The sequence below is a fragment of the Crassostrea angulata genome, chromosome 9 (genome assembly GCF_025612915.1).
Source record: "Crassostrea angulata isolate pt1a10 chromosome 9, ASM2561291v2, whole genome shotgun sequence".
Classification (NCBI taxonomy): Eukaryota; Metazoa; Mollusca; class Bivalvia; order Ostreida; family Ostreidae; genus Magallana; species Magallana angulata.
Genome location: NC_069119.1, coordinates 13728268 through 13751320, shown reverse-complemented (window position 1 = coordinate 13751320; position 23053 = coordinate 13728268). Strand labels below are relative to the sequence as shown.

The following is a 23053-nucleotide window of genomic DNA, read 5'->3' as shown; positions in this document are numbered from 1 at the left end:
TTGACCTTTTTAAAGAAAGGTTTTACCTCTTTTACAGTGGAGCTTTGGGCCTCAGTCGTTCCTCTTTAATCATCATATTTAATCAGACTGTAGTGCAAGAATTCAATATATGTAATCTAAAAAAATAGTTTACAATATGTGTAATCTAAAAAATTAGTTTACAATATATGTAACCAAAAAAATTAGTTTACAATATATGTAATCTAAAAAATTAGTTTACAAAAAAGGAATGCGGAGTTTGAAGAGTCGATGGTCACCTATAATAAAGATTAAAATATTTACTGTCATATTTTCTCACAAAATCGTATTTAGTTATTAAACTGAACAACATTGTAAGGAACATAACTTTTTAAATTGAAAAGAAATCACAATATCTTAAATTGCTCCAAATACAAGACAGATAAAACTTAGTTAACCCATCGTATTGATTTCTATTCTCTAGCTGTTTGAAGAAAAACCAAATATATACCGTATAGCTGCTGATTTTTACCAATTTTTACGAGTTTTATAAATCCGTAAAAATTAAAAGCGTAAATTTTCTCAGAAGTAAAAAAACAGCGCACGTAAATTTTCTACATCGTACGTATGAGAGTGATGTTCATGACCTTCAGCTCAGTCCCTGACGGCTGTACATGTAGGTATATATGAGCGGTAACAGTTCAAATCTTTCTATTCAGTCTTGAGCTTTATGTCATGTGAATAAAAGCTTTGATTTTTGAGATGGAGTTGTCTCTATTGGTTGGGAGAGAAAGAAAGAAAGAAAGAGAGAGAGAGAGAAATTGAAATGGAGTTGTTCTTTTTTTCCCGGTTGAGCACATGGTGTACATCAATGAAGATACCCCGATTAATAGGAATAAGTAAAGTGTATATCACATATGAAATATTGATAAATGAATAAACACAATCATAATACATGTAATTAAGGACTCGTTTACAGAATCAAAGTACTGTAGTACTGAAAGCCGGGCTCTTTTTAGTGTGTCTTTATGCATATTGTGTAGTAAAGCTGAAAATCTCTCTCTCTCTCTCTCTCTCTCTTTCTCTCTCTCTCTCTCTCTCGCTTTTAATGTCGGTAAAGCGCCAGAATGCATAGTCTTGTTTTTAAAGCACGTTATCAATAAGAAAGCTAAAAAAGATAGACAATTCTTTCGAATTTAAAAAAAACAAAAACAAAATGCCATCACTTTTGACAAAGCGTGGCTCTTTGTGTAACTATTTGGTATAGCGGAAGCGGAACTTTGACGCTGTTTGGTTTTTTTTTTGTTTACTTTTGAAGTTGTGCTATTTATAGTTACATTGGTGATTTGCCTGCCTAGAGCCAGGACAGCAGATTCCGGCCAAAAACGATTTTCTGATTTTAATGTGTGTTAACTGTAACAAAGTCACGGTGAAATTTTCTCCCCTTTTTCCACATGTGATTTTAATTTTTACGAACATGTCCCATTCGTAAAAAAAATTACGCATAAAAATTCAAATCGCCCTATTATATGACAAATTTGTAAACAAATCACAGCAGGAAAAATTACCCGTTATACGGTAGATTCAAGAAAAAGAACGGTTTGCCACTCATATCAATTTTCAGACTTTGTTATACATACATACCACCTGAATACAGCAGAGAGTATTTTTAAAGAAAAACGTAGGTTTGAAATCAAAGTGAACGACTATTCTACATTCAATTACAAATGTTCTCACAGAATGCAGCTGTTGTTATTCAGTCAACTAAAGTCTGACTTTTGCTAATAAGATTAAAATTATTTGTCAAGACCCAATGGATGCTTGATATAGACTGATTATAAAATTATGCAAAACGAACTCGACCGAACAAAGGAATGAGCTATGGAAATACTTACTAAATGTATTTAACGACGAAAGAGAGAATGAATGTTAAAAAATAATGCATAAACTGTCAATGCTCTTCCATTAAAAAAAGTTTTAAATTCACATTGTTTTACAAAAACTACTTGTCGTTGTTTTGAAGAATAAATCCTGGCATTCCGTAAAAAAAGTTACAAAATGAAAAACCCGCACGATCACGCACGAACACGCACGGTGAAAAACGCAAACCAATTTTCCTGATACACGAGGGACGTACGTTTTACCAATTCGTAAACTCCCAAAATCAAAATAAAGCCTGACACCATTTTCAACCAACAATTCTCTTCCCAATATGAATGATCTGTTAACATTTTAAACAACACAAAATTCATGAACAATGTCAAACCACCAATTTTAGATTCAATATTTGTACAACCTTCAATTTTCAAATCGGCGCCATTTACAGATTTTAAATTAACTTTTGGTTTTGACAACTTAGAATGATGAGGGAGGGACCAATAAACACCAGAATTCATTAACGACACAGCGGCGCCTGTATCTAAAAGAGGTCTAAACTTTTGTTTCCCAATTTTAATAATACATGAATTAGGATTTTCTACAGCATTAATTGTAACAGTAGGCAAATTATGAAAACTATTTTTTACATTTGCTCCCCCCAACGGTCCCATCTTTGATGGAGCCCCATAGTTTAATCTTCACGATTTTTGTTTTTCCCCGCTTCTATCGATGCGACTTGTTTTCCTAGACATTCAAAACTGTAATGGCCCCTCTTATGACAGTCCCAACAAATGATTTCAGATCTGGGTCGATTTTGATCAATAGCCAAAACTTTTTTTATGAACAACCTTAGGCTTATAAAAAATCCGCGGCTTGAGTTCTTGCTTTTGTTGATTACGCGGTTATGTTTCGCGCCTAACTCGATAATGATCAATTTCCATTGGTTCGCCAGAATCATTGCGCGGTGCAAAGTAATTTCGGCCAGTTCGCAATTGAAATCTTTGTTGCAAATTGAACTGTAGTCGGTCTGAGTTGAGTCCGTCAATGAAATACCCTACAAGTTGTATTTCTGTTACACCATGAGCTTGTTCGTCAAGAGAAAGTAATCTTTCAGCGTAAATTTGAACATTTTCATTGTTTTCTTGTTTCACTCGTTTCAAAAGCATAAATGCTTGGTGTGCGTCAGTCACGTCAGCAAATCTCTGAGATAATTCAGTTTTCAGTGCATCCCAACTAACCCCAGGGTCCCTTTCTCCCTGTGTCCCTAGTGAATGAAATCACTTTCAGCCCCAGAACTTGCTTTAAATGCAATGAACTTTACTTTTTCCTCTTGAACCCTCTCTTATAATGCATGTTTCTCAACAGCCTTAATCCATCTTTTAAAAACTTTAGGATCCCCGTCAAAAGGTGTGATTTGGCTTGTTCCAAAATTTTGATTTAAATTATTCATCGTAACTGACAAATCTTGAACAGCAGATATAAAAGCTTCTTCAGACATGATATTTCGCGTTGTGTTTGTGGCAATGTCAAGACAAAAACTTACCAAGAGAGGATATAGATGATCCAAAATTTTCCCTCGGCAACTTGAACCCGTTCGGGATAAGCGGTAGCTGGTAAGAATATATTTATCCTGTCGTAAGGCACCAAATTGACTCTGTAACACAGCACAAAGAAAACAGAGTAATAATATAAATAAATTTAATAAGGTTATGCAACAAATAATAAAAATAATAATATTTTGTATAATTAACAGTTCCGATCTAATTTCACAGTTCTCTCCAATTATAGTTCACTAATAATCCATATCAAAAACAAAAGAGGTATCAAGCACTTAATGTATTTATGATTACCACGCCATGGTAAAGATATTCATATCAAACCCAAAAGAGGTACTGTGCACTTAATGTTTATTTATGATCAGCACGCCATGGTCAAGATATCTCCCTGGCTATCAAATTTATCCGGCACAAAAGGTATGTTTATTCATGACCATCACTGCATGGTCAAAATTATCCTTGGTTGTTATCGGGTGCTTGTACTCTCATTTATAAATCCCACACAGGTTTAAATTACTGTCCAGGTAAACGGGTACACAAATAGATAAATGCAACATACACAAATATTATACAGTGGTAGCAACGTTATTGTTGACAAACGACACGCACGATTCTGATAAACGAACGATCACGCAAGATACACGAACGATCACGCACGATACACGATCACTAACTTACTGAATTTTCACGATACACGAACAAAAACGCACAACAGAACGATTCTACACCATTAAACACGCAAAATCAAAATTGAATTTTAAGGTTAGAATAAGGAAACGTATTGCTTTAATTTGTATTGCTATATGTTGTGTTTTATTGAAAAGCAACATGTACTTCAAATCATGCACTGTTTTATATTTTACGAGTAAACAATTTTAAACATTCATACAGAAATATGTAGGATTCCACACAAATTATTGTCTGCATAACGAATACTAAAGTCTATCAGAAGTTAAAGAACATTAAGTGTAAAAGAAATGAAGATAATGCATAAACTACACGAAATTATTTATATATAAGTTGACTGTTAATGTAATTCAATTCCCTTACGTACGATTTAATTATGCAGGATACAGGTACATTTGTTACCTTGTTCCATAGAATTTCAATATTTTGCATCTAATATTTTCATAATTTACAGTACATAATTGATTCATTTCTATATATTCTAAATTTTAAAGCGTCTAAATAAATATTTCAAATAAATGTTTATACGATGTACCAGATAGGAATGCGTATCGTATTTGCAAGAAAAATCGTTGCGACTAATCGTTTAGTTTAAAACGGGGAATGGGGAAGCTTGACCGCTTTCATTCAACGTGTCACTTTTGCTAATAAGATTAAAATTATTTGTCAAGACCCAATGGATGCTTGATATAGACTGATTATAAAATTATGCAAAACGAACTCGACCGAACAAAGGAATGAGCTATGGAAATACTTACTAAATGTATTTAACGACGAAAGAGAGAATGAATGTTAAAAAATAATGAACAAACTGTCAATGCTCTTCCATAAAAAAAGTTTTAAATTCACATTGTTTTACAAAAACTACTTGTCGTTGTTTTGAAGAATAAATCCTGGCATTCCGTAAAAAAAAGTTACAAAACGAAAAACCCGCACGATCACGCACGAACACGCACGGTGAAAAACGCAAACCAATTTTCCTGATACACGCACGATCCCGCACGTTACACGAACGATCACCCACGTTACACAAACTATTTAACACGAGTGGCTTGTCAACAATAACGTTGTTACCACCTGTAATGATAGCACAATTCTTTGTATCTAATTGTGTTACAAAATTGGTATGTTCTATATTCCTCACAAACTTCTATCGACTAGCTATTATTTACATTTGCAAATACGTTTCCTTATATGAATCTAAAGAATAGCGAACACGTTCTATTCTTCACAACATCATGATACGCGCATATCACTTGTCGGTTGGATTAACAATTCTGAACGGTCTGCCTTTTTCAAATGCAAATAATAGTAATAAACAGCATTGTTGAAAAGTTCACCGGGATATGAACTTGGTGGGTACGGGATTAAATCTTCTGATTTCAAATTTTAACTTTGATATAATTGAAAGGGTTCTACATTTTGTCAAATAGGGAAATTTTAACTTCTTAAAACAAAATTCAGTGCAAAATGCAAATAAAACTGTCATTTCTTTTTATATTATGCTTCAGTTTGTTGAATCGTGGCCATATTCGAAGACCGTTAAAATAAAATTAAGGATTGAATTGGATAAAAGTTCATAAACTGTACAATCTCCGTTCATCTCCGATTACCCCCATATTAGATTTATGCGGTTTTGGTTTTTCAAATACTAGTATTTGGTCTGAACAAAATGCTGTAAATGTATGGTGGATTTCTGCCATGGTAAAACAAAAGTTACAAAAACATTATATCCAAAAATGGTCTGGTGAAGTATCTGAGCCGTCAAAAGGGCAAATATACAAGATTTTTAAGAAAAATGTAGTTATCATAATTACATTAATATATTGCACATAAGCTCAGAAATATTTTTGTAAAATTTAGAATCTCATACCACCATCTCTCAGTGAAGACTGGGAGATGATACAACATTCCTTTACACCAAAGAATATGTAAACTCTGTAATCCAGGTCAAATTGCAGAAGAATTCCATTATATTCTTGAATGTAAAAAGTAATTGACGTTTTGACATAAATATCTTGATGATAAACACTGTTCAGCAACAAATACTAGGTTGTCTTTTGAACTTGTGTCTTGTACTAACGTTACAAATCTGAAAAAATATGACTGCCGTCATGAGAAAAAGGGCCCTTATCTTTTGACGTCACAATGCTCAGAAAACGACGTCAAAGTAGCGGCATTGTAAACGCGTTTTTTTATTTTCTGTTTCTATTTATTTTTCTGCGTCTGTGTTTTGTGTTTTTTTTTAATAACTAAAGTCTGGCCTTGTGTTCATACTGCGATTAATATTTTTTCAGTCAAATATTACATGTTGATTTAAAAAATAAACATTTCATTAATGAAATATACACATATAATATCAGTATCTACACATTTCGAACGCTTAATATTCCCCACAAGTTGATGCTGAGATATAAAAAAAAATGCTGCTTTTGCATCTGCTATGAAACTTAAACACTAAATTTTCCATTCTAGTGTGTGATGAAAATATGCTGTTAATGGAAAATACCTTTTTTTTTTTTTCTTTTTTTTTTTTTTTTTTTACATATCATCGTTGAAAACCAGAGGCCCGTCTCGCATACCCTTACTCATTGCGTATAATTGAATGCCAGACTGGTCGTGGATTTCCGATGATGATTTATGAAGTATTCTGACTAAAATTGTACAACTTTAGTTTGTATGAGCAATAAATGTACGAATTATTTATAACACTGCATACTCGTTGTTGATAAGAGGGGTTGAAGGCTGAGACATACCGAATCGACAGAGCAGTATTTTTTTTCAAATCTAACAATTATCTGCGCAGTAATTACTGTGAAACAATACAAATCAAATATTTCAAATCAAAAGTATGAAAGTTTACCTCACGGGAGACGATTCTACACCTTTAAAATCAGTCGGAAGGAACACGAAAGAAGTGAATATGTCTCAATTATAGTGCTACTTCCAAGATACAAAATAATTATCGCATAATTCTATTAATACTAAAGAATTTGCGATGAAATTTTGAATTATTTAACGAATTAAAACGCATTTGACTAACGGATTCGAAGAGTTCGAGAAATATTTTGACAGCGTGAAAATCTACTCTGATATATCGGATTTGATTTCATGAAAAAATCAATATAAAAGTATATACCCGTACAAATTTATTTGAAATTATTTGAGCGCAACATATTTTATTTTCTTGTGCAATTTAATAACCCAAATCCACATGTTGTGTGTACTTTTTGAGCTATTTTACGTTAAAAACCCCCAGTTATAACATGTCTAAAAACTCATGGTTTTATAGGATTTTGTAAATGCAGTCATTATACTACTATACTTTTGATTTCAACTCGTTAAAATTGGCGTTTTATAAATTAAGAATTCATGTTTTTCGATAAATATAAACACTACATGTGCGATGTTTACAATTAATAACATGCATGGACGTACAATTCATCTTCATGTTTCTCATCTTTTCTTTTTTATACAAGAAACAAATTTCAACGATACTGAAGTCAATGCTTATGTGCGTTTGTTACAATGTACAGCAATAAAAAAATCCGAGAATCGTGATATTTCTTAAAACTTCAAATTACCGTATGCAACTGTATGCACTCTATAAACGACTATTATTTAATATTTTCCATTTTTTTTAAAATTGATAACCACTTGGCCGATATTTGAATTCAATGAGAGAGAGGAAGAAATTGAGAGAGAGAGAGAGAGAGAGAGAGAGAGAGAGAGAGAGAGAGAGAGAGAGAGAGAGAGAGTGAGAGATTCATTCATCGTGTAACATCGATAATAAGAAAATTAAATTTAGTCAACATGTAAAAATATTACTTCTTACTGAGTATAAGCTTCGTCTTTCGACACTGTACTATCGATAAGTGCCAAAAATGGACGTAAAAAGTCTTATTGAAAGTTACATGCAATCTTGCAGTTTGAAAAAAAATGTGAATAATGCATATATATAATTAATTATTTCAACGATTATGGTTTATAAAAATCGCATCACATAAATACAACGGTACGCGTGAACTTACAAAGCGATTGAATAGAAGTGAAGATTCAGCACGTGGGTGGCTTTTGTATTTTGTTGGTCTGACGTATTTTATACAGTTAATCATAGGTGTGTACGAGTATATTTAAACAATAAACATAAACAGAGAGTAACGATCAATACCGAAAAAATTAACCTAACCCGCGTTTTGTAATGTGACTATCTTTATTGCTCGCGTGTATCACCGAAGAAAGCATTTTATTGTTTATATTTACATTTTTTTTTGGATAAATTAATGAGTTGAATTGATCGTTAAAAGTAAGTAAATCAATAAATTCTTGCTAATGTACACCAGTACGTTAGATGAAAGCTGTAGCCAAAGCGTCTTATACGGGAATTTGAGTTTGGCATCATCAAGATTAATTCGTGCAATCCTTGATTTTTCTTAGGTTGCTGAAGATTTTTACCGATCGATAAACTGCATGGTTAGAACTAGACCGAGTAGATTTCAGTTTCTACACAGCTGTGAATTACTATCAATTTTCGTAAGAAATAGAGGGAATCATACTACGTGGATGTAAATTTAATATTAAAAAATTAAAATAAAGATGCCATTTTTTGTCAAAATCGCTCAAATCAACTGTCTACATTTTTGTTGTAACTTTTCAGTGAGACAGTCAAAGTCGATTTTTTTCACCGGTAATTTTATAAGAATTAAGTGCCAATAACGTATTAAAGAGAAGGATTTAACACCATATAACTTCCGAGTTACAAAAACAGCTACTGATTTTAATCTTGCGTCAGAACTATAAAGATACTTAAGAAGTAATATCAGTAAATATGCGATAAAATTTCCGTGCAAAAGGTTGATCAAAAATAATAAATATTTCTATTTTTGAAAATAAACGTATGTATGTTATTTAACAATGCTAAAAAATTGTAGAAACATAGGCATCGCAATTGACTATCTTTATCTATGTTTGTTACATGTTTGCTTAATTGCTTCTCGGCAGCTTAAATAACTTTGATATATTTGAATGTTGGGGAGATGTTTGATATTTGTTTTCTTTAAATATCCTCTATCTTATGTTCGGGTGAAGGGGGAAGGGGGGGGGGGGGGGGTATTGCATGTGGATTCATAGGAAGTGTATCCGGATCAGCTGCAGAACTTTAAACTATATCTGGACATTCAAAATGTTTTGTTCTCTTTTGTTAAAATTGTAAGAAATCTAGAATTGTAGAAAATCATTTATTAATTATATTTCAAACAAACAAAGACGATGAAAGGAAGTATAGAATAAACTAATACAAAAGAAAATTTGACGTCCGTGACGCCGTGACGTTTTCGACCAGATACGTCAAAGTCGTGTTAACATCTCTTACTAAAATTGTCATAAAATACTTTAAACACACAAGATCTTAGATATCCTTGTATATTTGTATTCAGAAAGAGTTGACTAATCGGAATTGACAAAAAAGTGAGTTTGTGAAATTTTGACCTTAAGGGCACTATTCTCGTGACGGCAGTCATATGTTATTTCCTCCATAATTTTATTTCATCCTATTTTTTATATATATATATATATATATATATATATATATATATATATATATATATATATATATATATATATATATATATATATATATTATATATATATATATATATATATATATATATATATATATATATATATATATATATATATATATATATATATATATATATATATATATATATTAGGGATGTCAAATCGGTCAATTTTTAGTACTCGGTTACTCGGACGTTTTTCCGATCGAGTACCCGGTTACTCGGTAAAAGTGAAAATAAATATGAACAAGTACATTGATAACTGTAAACCATGGTCATTTTTTTTAGAAATAAAACCACATGATGAAATGGGAGGTTTCCCCGTAAGTGTGTTTTTGTTGTAAGAATTATGAGCACTTCATATTTCCAGACCTTTGAAGTCGGTGGCAGCATTTTAGGTCTGTTCAATTCCTCTACTGTGTGCTATTTAATTTTTATAATAGGCTATATAAACGACGATGTTCAAGGGAAACAAATCATTTTAAAGTAAGCAAAAATTAGGGGTAGAAGACAGCCAAAGCGAGAAACAACAAGTTGTTTAATATTATTTTTGACAATGGTTTTATTCCTGATGAATGGCTTGTAGGTATTGTGAATCCCATATATAAAAACAAAGGCGACCCAACACATCCTGAGAACTATAGACCGATTACATTATTAAGTTGCCTAGGAAACTTTTTACTTGTATACTAAACAATAGATTAGAGATATATGCATCAGAGATTGACGTTATCAGCGAAAGCCAGACAGGTTTTAGAAAAAAACTATTCAACTCTAGACCATATAATAACACTACAGTTTTTATCCCATACTCTTATGTCCATGAAGAAAAAACTTTTTTGTGCTTTTGTTGATTTTAAACAGGCATTCGACACTGTCTGGAGGAATGGTCTTTGGAGTAAGTTAATCAAAAATGGAATAAATAGGAAATGTTTTAATTATATCAACAACATGTACATGGAAGTTAAGTCAAAAATTAGTATGAATGGCTTATCTTCCGAATTTTTCAGCTGTTATGTTGGAGTACGCCAAGGTGAAAATTTGTCGCCATTTTTATTTTCGTTATATATTAATGACTTAGAAAAGTTCATGATTGATAAAAATATAATTGGGTTACAGAGTGTTACCAAACCTTTAGAGGATGAACTGTTTATGTATTTTAAACTATGTATTCTTTTTTATGCTGACGACACTGTAATTCTTGCTGAAACGCCTGATGATTTACAAAATGCTCTGAACGAGTTTCATTTATACTGTGAGCAATGGAAGTTAACGGTTAATATAAATAAGACAAAAATATTGATATTTTCTAAAGGTCCAATGATAAAAAGGGAATTTTACTTTAGAAATGAAATAATTGAAAATGTGAAAGAGTTTAAATACCTTGGAATTGTTTTTTCACGTTCAGGGTCTTTCAGAAAAGCAAAAACACATCTCTGTGAACAGGCACAGAAGGCTATGTATGGGGTCATTAGGAAAATAAGGCAATTTAATTTACCTGTCGAGTGTCAGTTAGACCTTTTCGATAAAGTAGTAATGCCGGTATTATTATACGGATGTGAAGTATGGGGCTTTGAAAATATAGAAACTATAGAACGTATTCATTTGAAATTTTTGAAACATATACTGAATTTAAAAAGCTGTACCCCATCATACATGGTTTATGGAGAAACCGGAAGGTTTCCGTTATCTGTTAATATATATACTAGAATGGTTTCATACTGGGCAAAATTGTTCACCGGGCCAGAAAATAAAATTGTTCATATACTTTACAAATACTTATTGAATCAATATAATAATGACTTTTCTAAAAACCCATGGATTGATTGTATACATTCTATTTTTAATAAGTGTGGTTTTTCAAACATTTGGAATGAACAATGTACTGTAAATGTTAATTGGATTGCAAATGCTGTCAAGCAAAGGCTTAAAGACCAGTTTGTGCAGAAATGGTCGGCTGATATTGCAAATTCTTTAAAAGGTCGTATATATAGAACTTTCAAATTTATTTTTGGATATGAAAAATATTTGAGTATTCTGCCATCAAAACTTCGAAAAATTCTTGTTAAATTCCGTACGTCGAATCACCGACTTCCTGTAGAAACTGGTAGATGGTTAGGCATTCCTCTTAATGAAAGATGTTGCACATTATGTAATAAAAATCAAATAGCCGATGAAATGCACTTTATATTAGAATGTAATGCTCTTTCGTGTATTAGACAAAAATACTTGGAACCTAGATTTTGTGTAAGACCAACACTTTTAAATTTTGTGAGTTATTGTCTACTTTAAAACTTAAAAAACTCAAAAAACTCTGTTTATTTATAAATGAAATTTTTGAATCAGTCTGTCCTCCTTGAACATTTGTACTTTTTTCTCATACTTTTTTTTTTCTCTAATTTGTACTGTACATGTACCTCTGACTCTATACATACATTTGTAAATATTTATATATATATATGTGTACCTCATGTACCGTCATGTTGACGGTTTGAGTGAAAATAAATTGAATTGAATTGAATTGAAAAGTTAGGCAACAGGTGTTTGGTCACGATAATTACTATATAAACACTGCCACGGGCGATAACGGTCATTTAGCATATTTAGAGGCGTAGGAAATCCTAATTACTGTATGTACAAGTGCAATGGACATTTAAAGTTTTAAAACCGATGTTTTAATGCATTATTAAATAAACTTAGAAATATTAAAAAATATACATCCGAGTAACCGAGTACCAATTTAAGTATTCGATACTCGGACGTTCGACCGAGTACCCGGTTAACCGGGTAATCGTTGACATCCCTAATATATATATATATATATATATATATATATATATATATATATATATATATATATATATATATATATATATATATATATATATATATATTATTTTTATGCCTACTTGATATTTATTTACTATATATCTATTCATTTATCAAATGTACCTCAGATTTCTGAAATATATATATATATATATATATATATATATATATATATATATATATATATATATATATATATATATATATATATATATATATATATATATATATATATATATATTGAAACACAATAAAATTCACAGTGGTCGGCGAGTTATAGATAAAAAGTAAAATAAGAAAACACGAAAAACGTTCAATATACAGGAGGTATGATAGATCGGAATTATTAGCCAGTAAACATCCGGAAAAAACCATTGATATTATTCCATTTGTACATACCTTTAATCCAAGAAATATGAACATTACGCCAATAAGTCATCAGTTTAATAATATCCTCATCAACGACCAATCCACGAAAGAAATTTACAAAGATGTGAACTTCATTAACAGTAGACGTCAGCCTAAAAATCTAAAACGAATATTGTGCACTTCCCATTTTGATACTAAACACACAGTTACTAAGTGTAGAAACCCACGATACGGGACCTGTGACCATATTACAGAGGGATCTAAGTACGACTTCAGCGGAAAAGAATTCATCGTTAAGACGGACATGTCATGTGACACTAAGAATGTTTTATATGTAATAACATGTCCAGGCTGCAACGAGTACTATATTGGGGAAACAAGCAATCCACTTCGGGCCCGTGTGCGTGTGCATAAACAACACATAAACACCCCGGGATATCGACAGATACCGTTAAGTGAACATTTGGATACTTGCGGCAATAAACAGTTTAAGATATTTCCATTTTACAAACTGTTGAGTGACAGTAACGTTCAAAGAAGAGAAAAAGAAAAACATTTCATCCGTATTTTTAAACCCAAATTGAACTGTCTGTAATAATAATGTATTGAATTGTATATTATCTACTATGTTGCATATTATATTTTTTTCGCTAAATCTAGCTATGACGTCATAATAGACATTGCCGTTCAACGTTCAAGTTTTTTTACGTCACGTTACTATGTTTCCATTATATAGCTTCTGAAGATTTTAAAATGAAAGCACTTAAGCTATATTGAACGTTTTTCGTGTTTTCTTATTTTACTTTATATATATATATATATATATATATATATATATATATATATATATATATATATATATATATATATATATATATATATACAGAACAAACGGAAGTGATTTAAGAAATTGAAAGTAGATATTTTAGTACATTTACCTACGGTACGTTACTTTTCATCAAATTGAGTAAAGTGTTTTAAAAAGAACTAAATTTAAAGCTGCTTGGTCCGATTTTTTTGTAATTACAGTATCAACATTTTTTCCATACAAAAACTTTATCTTAGAAAGTTATTGACTTTCTCCTATTTACACCATCAGAATCAGTCTCCTTTCAAAGTTAGAAATATTCAAAGTAATCAAAAATAATTTCTCTTTGGGCAAACGAAAAAACAAACCAAAATGCATCACGGGAATGTTTAGAAAAGGAAACCGCTTGGTTTCGTCCCCCGAATGATTGGGGTTATTCAACCCGCATGCTATGCATCGATTGTAAAGAAAGCAGACTTTGGAAATATTGGCAAACAAAACGTACACATGTTATTTGTAATTTGTCTGATCATTTCGACCTTTATTTAAAGCGATGTCAAAGTCGTAATACAACCATACCCGTCTCGTCGTCAGGGGTGAAATTTAACATGAGGCGAAATAACGCAGTACCTTTTAATGTCGTTTGTTTTGTTAGCAAATTTTGTACGTATTTTTCTTCATTGAAATTTGGCATAATTGATGGGTAAAACTACTACAATGTCTATTATTATACATATACTTAGCATAGCCATTGTTTAAAAGCGTGCATAAAATTTGATATAAAATCGGACCAAGCAGCTTTAAAAAAAAATACTTCTCTTGCTTGAACGCTTCGAGTGAGAACCGGAAGTGATGTACGACCAAATGAAACCCGTTTAACACGTGTTCAATCAAATGTCCATCATCCATATATTTTCGTGTCATGATCTCTCACAGTTTCTGAGATCTTTCGGGTACTTTGTTTTTAGAAAAGAAGTCTACCTATGATATTTGAGATGTCTTACCGGAAGTAGAACTTTTTTTAGTTGTTTTACCATGTGTAGATGACCTTTTGTATTTCTACAGCTAAAATGTTACTTCCATGCTAAATAATAAAAATATTTTTAATAAGTCAAATTTTGGTTAACTTCCTATGACGACCGGAAGTTACGCCGGATAAAACAAAATAGAGTATACACATGTACAAACATAGGTCTTTATCCCACAAAGTTTGGTGGTTAAAGTTGTTACTATTTTTGAGATGTCGTTGAAATGAATTTTTTTGTCTCGGGGCAGGAAAAGGACAAACGGAAGTGCTCAATGAAATTTAAATTTACTATTTCTTGTTTACTTGCCTATCTTACATTATCATTCATCGAAGTAAATGAAACTATCAAATGAAAACAGTTAAACGGAAAAACAGCTTGATTTGTTTGAACTCTTCGTTGTGGACTGGAAGTGACGGAATACAAAGAGAAACTGTTGAAACGCATCGTCTATCAAATGTCTATAATCAGTGAAAGTTTCATGTCTTGATCACTTACAGTTATTGAAATCTTGTGTTTTAAAAAAGCTTCCTGAGTAATCGAGATATATCACCGGAAGTAGATTATTTTTGGTTATTTCACATTGCATAGATAACTTATGTAAAGATTTATACTAATGTCTTTATTCTACTGAAAATAAATTAAATACCTAAAAACATATTTTTTGAAGTGCTTCCAGTGACGAACGGAAGTTACGCCGAATAAAATCTACAGACAGATCTATTATTCCAGAAAGTTTGATTGTTCAAGTCATTACCGTTTTTGAGATATTGAGGAGTCAAAGTACTTTGTCTGGGGACCAGAAACGGACAATCGGAAGTGCTTAATGAAAATGAAAGTTAGTATTTGTTAGACATGAGAAAACAGGACTTTATTGTCTATTAATTTAACTAAAATTGTCAAAGAAAAACAGCTAAACTTATAAATAAATGATTTGTTTGAACGCTTCCGGTGTAAACCGGAAGTGACGGTCGACAAAATGAGAGCAGGTAAACACATTTTCATTCAAATGTCTATCATCCATAAAAGTTTCGTGTCTGTATCACAAATAGTTTTCGATATCTCGTGGGAACAAAATTTGTTTTGAAAAAGCTACCTGAGATAATTAGATATCTCACCGGATGCAGTTTTTTTTTTGTTTATTTAACATTGCGTAGATTACATATGTAATAGTTATACCAATATCTTTATTCTACGGAAAATAAATTAAATACCTAAAAACAAAAAAAATTGAAGTGCCTCCAGTGACAACCGGAAGCTACGACGAACAAAACAAAATAGTTTAAACACATCTATAGCTATAGGTCTATCATCACACAAAGTTTGGATTTTTAGGTGCTTGCCAATTCTGAGATCTCGAGGGAACAAGGTTTTTTGACGCGGGACAGGATACGGATGACCGGAAATGAATTTTGAAAAATTGAAAAAAGTCCTCGAGATATTATCAGTCTCTATCATCTCATATTATTTCATGAAAATCTATTAAGCCATCTCTGAGAAATTCTGCCGACAAAAAAGGGGGAAAAAGAAAGAAAGAAAGAAAGAAAGAAAGAAAGAAAGAAAGAAAGGAATAAAAAACCCATTACAATCACTATAAAGTCTTCCGTTTGGAAACGGAAGACCTTAATAATAATAATAACTAGACTCTTGTTGCTATAGCAACAAAAAGGTCTTCCGTTCCTCATGTTTAAATCTTTACAAAAAAACCATTTCTCTTGTAAACAGAAAATTGATATTTTATATACTGTACAGGAATTCCCAAGAATTAAACAGAAGAAAAAGACAAAAAGTCAATTTCTGAATACTTTCTGTGACGATCGGAAGTTACACCGGACCGTACAGAACATAGTAAACATCTATACTACTATATTAAAATAATAGACTCGAATTTTTGGGCTTTAATACTGAGAAATCGGAAGAGTACTGTCTTTTGTTTTATATATTTTAAACATTATTGGTACTTGAAGATTACCAATTTATTTTTATTTTTTCTCAATCAAGCTTCGCTAATTAATAATCAAGAAAATTCCTTTGAAAAATCCGGAAATCATGTGGATTTTTTGGATTTTACAATCTTGCGCATGCGCATTACATTCACGCTAAATCATGGTCTCTTTAGTTTTATGTTACCACAATATCACATTTGCATGGATAAACTCATAAATGATATTACAAATACGTGAAAATTTTCATTGAAAATTTGTCATATATTCTATTAATCAAAGGAAATACGGGAGAAAAGTTTAACTATAACTCAGTGCATATGATATGAAAAATCCCAAGAGTGCCGATTGTCAACATAATGTGTAAATTCGAAGCGAGTAAAATAAACGTTGGTGAAAAAGTGTTGAATTCTTCATTAATATGATTTAAATTTTTAGATGAAAGGTATTCACAGCCTCAAAATGGTTTGTTATGAATAATTTGACTGTTATTTTCAATGCAGCTTCATTATTTTTTTTCAAAATCGTTTTGGAGCGATTCTTCAATTTTCAGCTTCATTACGGGTACGGGTATATGGGAGGTATTTCAAATGTGGTGAAGGCCTGTCCCGAGACACAATAACTGTTAGATTATTCTAACTACGCAGAGTGAAGTGACACTAATAGCGTTTTTGTAGGCTTAAAGCTTGGTTATATAATGTCAACAGTAGGGTGTATCAGGGACGTATATACTATAAGACGTTAGTACATGTATGTACGTCCCTGGGTGTATCGATGTAGGCTATCTATTTCTTAAATCTCCAATATAATATGCAATGTCAACCCGTGCACGCACGGGTCAAAGTCTAGTATCTTTAATCATTGTTTTGTCTCTCCTCAAAGTTAGGATGTTCAAGTTTTTGTTAGTTATTATAATATATCATTGAGAAAAGGTTTTTATAGGTTTTTTGTCTCGGGACCGGAAACAAACAAACAGAAGTGATTTAAGATATTAAAAGTAGATATTTAAGTGCATTTACCTACGGTGCGTTACTGTTCATCAAATTGAAAAAAATGTTTCAAAAATGTAAAGTTAAAAAATGAAAACTTCTATTGCTTGAACGCTTCGAGTGAGAACCGGAAGTGACGTACGACCAAATAAAACCCTTAAAAGACATGTTCAATCAAATGTCCATTACCCATATAAATTTTGTGCCTTGATCTCTCACAGTTTCTGATATTTTGTTGGTACTTTGTTTTTATAAAAGAAAGCTACCTGAGATTTATTAGATGTCCTACCGGAAGTAGAATTTTTTTTGGTTTTATACCATGTGTAGATGACCTTTTGTATTTCTATTGCTAAAATGTTACTTCCATGCTAAATAACCAAAAAATATTAGAAAGACAAAATTGGATTTACTTCCTGTGACGACCGGAAGTCTCGCCGGATAAAACAAAATAGTGTTTACACATGTGCAAACGTTGGTCTATCACCCAACAAAGTTTGGTTGTTCAAGTCGTTATCGTTTCTGAGATCTCGTTGAAATAAGGTTTTTTGTCTCAGGAAAGGAAACGGACAAACGGAAGTGCTCAATGTAAATTGTACTAAATATTTCTTGTATACTTGCTTATTGTACATTATTGTTCATTTATCTAACTAAAATATCAAAGGAAAACGGTTTAACTGATAAACAGCTCGATTTGTTAGAACTCTTCCGGTGTGGACCGGAAGTGACAGAAGACAAAATGAAACCGGTTAAACACATTTTCAATCTATTGTCTATCATCCATCAAAGTTTCGTGTCTTGATCGCTTATAGTTTCTGAGATCTCAACGGTACAAAATTTGTTTCAAAAAAGCTACCTGAGATAATTGAGATATCCCACCGGAAGTAGAATTTTTTTTGTAAATTCGACATGGCATAAATAACCTATGTATAAATTTATACTTAAAAATTTATTTTATGGAAAAAAAAATAAATGCGTAATAATAGTTTTTTTTTAAGTGCTTCCGGTAACGACCGGAAGTTACGACGAACAAAGCAAAATAGTTTAAACACATCTACATACAAAGGTCTATCATTCCACAAAGTTTCGATGTTCAAGTGTTTGCCGATTCTAAGATCTCGAGGGAACAAGGTTTTTTGACGCGGGACAGAAAACGGACGACCGGAAACGATTTTTTAAAAAAAGAGAAAAATACCTCGAGATAAAATCATTCTCTATCAGTCCTAAAAATTTCAGGAAAATCTATTGAGCCATCTCTGAGAAATTCTGCAGACAAAAAAGGGAAAAAAAAGAAAGAAAAAAAAACATTACAATCACTATAAGGTCTTCCGTTGGAAACTGAAGACCTTAACAAGAATAAACAAAACCAAAAGACAAAATTTAATTTTTGAGTACTTTCTGTGACGACCGGTAGTTACGCTTGATCATACAAAACATAGTAATCAAAACTTGATACATTGTTTTGTTTTTCCCGAAAGTTCGGATGTTCAAATTTTTGTTAGTTATAAAATTTAGTTGAAAAAGGTTTTTGTCTCGGAACTGGAAATGAACAAACAGAGGTGATCGATTTAAGAAATTAAACGTAGTTATTTTAGCACATTTACCTACTGTTCATCACGTTGAATAAAATGTTTAAAAAAACAACTTCTATTGCTTGAACGCTTTGAGTGAGAACCGGAAGTGACGAATGACAATATGAAACCCGTTAAACACATGCCCAATCAAATGTCAATTATCCATATGCGTTTTGTGTCTTGATCTCTCATAGGTTCCGAGATCTTGTGGGTACTTTGGTTTTTTTTTTTAAAAAGGCTATCTGAACAATTTGAGACGTCTCACCGGAAGTAGAATTATTTTGTGGGGTTTTTTTACAATGTGTAGATGACCTTTTGTAATTATAATGCTTAAATGTTACTTCCATGCTATATAACCAAATTGTTTTTAAAAAATCAAAATAAAGTGTACTTCCTGTGACGACCGGAAGTTACGCCGGATATAACAAAATAGTGTTAAAACATTTACAAACATAGGTGTATCATTCCACAAAGTTTGGTTGTACAAGTCATCACCGTTTTTGAGATCTCGTCAAAATAAGGTTTTTTGTCTCGGGACAGGAAACGGACAAACGGAAGTGCTCAATGTAAATTGTATGTAATATTTGTTGTATACATGCCGTTTGTAAATTAGTCTTCATCGAGCACACTACAAATATCAAAGGAATAAAGTTAAACTGATAAACAGCTCGATTTGTTCGAACTCTTCCTGTGTGAAACGAAAGTGACGGAAGATAAAATGAAACCTGTTAAACACATCTTCAATCAAATGTTTATCATCCCTGAAAGTTTCGTGCTTATGTCACTTATAGTCTCTGAGATCTCGTGGGTACAAAATGTGTTTAAAAAAAAATACCTGAGATAATTGAGATATGTCACCGGAAGTAGAAGTTTTTTGTTGATATAACATCGCATATATATCCTATGTATATATTTATACTTATATATTTATTATATGGAAAAGGAATGTAATGCGTAAAAATAATTATTTTTGAAGTGCTTCCGATGACGACCGGACGTTACGATGAACAAAACAAAATAGTTTAAACACATCTACAGCTATAGGTCAATCATTCCACAAAGATTCTGAGATTTCGAGGGAACAAGGTTTTTTGACGTGGGACAGGAAACGGATGACCGGAAATGAATTTTTAAAAAATGAAAAAAACACCTCGAGATATTATCATTTTCAATCATCCCTAAGAATTTGAAGGAAATCTATCAAGACATCTCTGAGAAATTCTGCCGACAAAAAAGGAGAAAAAAAATTAAGAAGAAAGAAAGAAAGAAAGAAAAAACACCACAATCACTATAAGGTCTTCCGTTGGAAACGGAAGACCTTAAAAAACAAAAACAAAAATACAAAACAAAACAAAAAAACAATGTGCAAATATATGGGTTATATTGGTCAAATTTCCAATTTAATCCTGCTTTTTTGTTGAAAATATTATCAAAAAACACTTTCGATAACTTTTTATATGTTTTTGACAAGCTATTTTGTTAAAAATATGGTAATTTCTTTAATGTACATTATTTCCTAACAAAAAGAAGATTCGAGCTTTGTTAACACAAAAATGACATCTGACTCCGCTCTTGCTTATAATTTGACTTCTAGCAATCAAAATTTGGTAAATTTTGGAGTATTCATAAGCAAACCATTTCATATATAAATATGAAATAAAATAAAATTTTGAAACTTCAATAAAAAAATCAATGGTTAAGCATAAAAGTTAATGAAATTATTACAGTGATTGTAGTGTTTCTTATTTATTTTTTTTTTTTACTTTTTTTTTGTCCACAAGATTTCTCAGAGATGGCTGGATAGATTTTTTTTAAATTTTTAGGACTGAAAGAGACTGATAATATCTCGAGGTATTTTTTCATTTTTTGAAAATTTATTTCCGGTCGTCCGTTTCCTGTCCCGCGATAAAAAACCTTGTTCCCTCGAGATCTCAGATTTTGCAAACACTTGTACATTTGAACTTTGGTGGATGATAGACCTATGTATGTAGATGTGTTTAAACTATTTCGTTTTGTTCGTCGTAACTTCCTGTCGTCACAAGAAGCACTTCAAAAATAATTATTTTTACGCATTAATTTTTTTTTTCCATAGAATAAACATAAAACTATAATTCTATACACAAGTTATCTATGCAATGTTATATCAACAAAAAAATTCTACTTCCGGTGAGATATCTCAAGTATCTCAGGTAGCTTTTTTTAAAACACATTTTGTACCCACGAGATCTCAGAAACTATTAATGATCAAGCCCAAAAACTTTCATTGATTGTAGACTTTTGATTGAAGATGTGTTAAAACAGTCCCTTCTTTTCTTCCGTCACTTCCGGTCCACACAGGAAGAGTTCAAACAAATCGAGTTCTTTATCAGTTTAACTGTTTGTCTTTGATATTTGTTGTAAGCTCAATGAACAATTATGTACAAAAGACAAGTATACAAGAAATATTTAATACAATTTACATTAAGCACTTCCGTTTGTCCGTTTCCTGTCCCGTGACAAATAAACCTGTCACCTCTAGATCTCAACAACAGTAAAAATTTGAACATCCAAACTTTGAGGGATGATAGACCTTTAGTTTTAAATGTGTTTAAACATTTTTGTTTTGTTCGTCGTAACTCCCTTTCGTCACCGGAAGCACTTCAATTTTTTTTTATTTTTACGTATTTAATTAATTTTCAGTAGAATCAAGATATTAGTATAGTTTCTTACATATGTCATCAACGCAATGTTAAATAAACAAAAAAATTCTACTTTCGGTGATATAACTCGATTATCTCAGGGCGCTTTTAAAAAACATATTTTGTACCCGCAAGATCTCAGAAACTATAAGTGATCAAGAAACGAAACTTTCATGGATGATAGATTGAAAATATGTTTAAACAGTTTCATTTTGTCGTCCGTCACTTCCGGTTTACACCGGAAGAATTTAATCAAATCAAGCTGTTTATCTGTTTAACTGTTTTCACTCGATAGATTTAGCCACTTTGATAAATAAAAATGTAAAATAGGCAAGTAAACAAAAAGTAACAAATTTAATTTTCATTTAGCACTTCCGTTTGCCTGTTTCCTGTGCCGAGACAAAAATCCTTATTTCGACGAGATCTCAAAAACGGTGAAGATTTGAACAACCAAACTTTGTGGGATTATAGACCTATGTATGTACATGTGTTCACATTATCTCATTTTATCCGGCGTAACTTCCGGTCGTCACAGGAAGTCACCAAATTTTGATTTTTAAAAATATGTTGGTTATTTAGCAATGAAGTAACATCTTAGCTATAAAAACACAAAAGGTCATCTACACTTGATAAAAAAATCGTAAAAAAGATCTATCCGCTGAGACATCTCAAATATCTCAGGTAGCCTTCTTTTTTAAAAACAGACTACCCACAAGATCTCAGAAACTGTGAGAGATCAAGACACAAAACTTGTATTGATAATGGACATTTGATTGAACATGTGTTTAACGGGTTTCATTTGGTTCGTACGTCACTTCCGGTTCTCACCCGAAGCGTTCAAGCAATAGAAGTTTTTTTTTCTAACTTTAGATTTTTTAAACATTTAACTCAATGTGATGAACACTAACGTATCGTAGGTAAATGTACTGTAATATGTATTTTCAATTTCTTAATCACTTCTGTTCGTTCGTTTCCGGTCCCGAAACAAAAACAGAAAGTACTATAAAATTGACATTCTGTATTTTTGTTTTTATTTCTTGGGAATTACTTTACAGTATTTATGAAATCCATTTTCTGTTTACAAGATAAATGGATGTTTTGTACAGATTGATACATGAGGAACGGAAGACCTTTTTGTTGCTATAGCAACAAGAGTCTAGTTGAATTTCTTTTTTCATCAATA

At 31.6% G+C, this 23053-nt stretch overlaps 1 protein-coding gene across 2 annotated transcripts in view; it reads left to right on the top strand.

Moving 5' to 3' along the window:
* Nucleotides 1-3299: 3299 nt before the first annotated feature.
* LOC128162385 (uncharacterized) overlaps nt 3300-23053 on the top strand; it is a 35002-nt gene continuing 15248 nt past the window's right edge. For both annotated transcript variants that reach the window (XM_052825565.1, XM_052825564.1), the window contains exon 1: nt 3300-3449. The gene's annotated coding sequence lies outside the window, so the exon portion shown is untranslated. The remainder of the gene's footprint in view (nt 3450-23053) is intronic.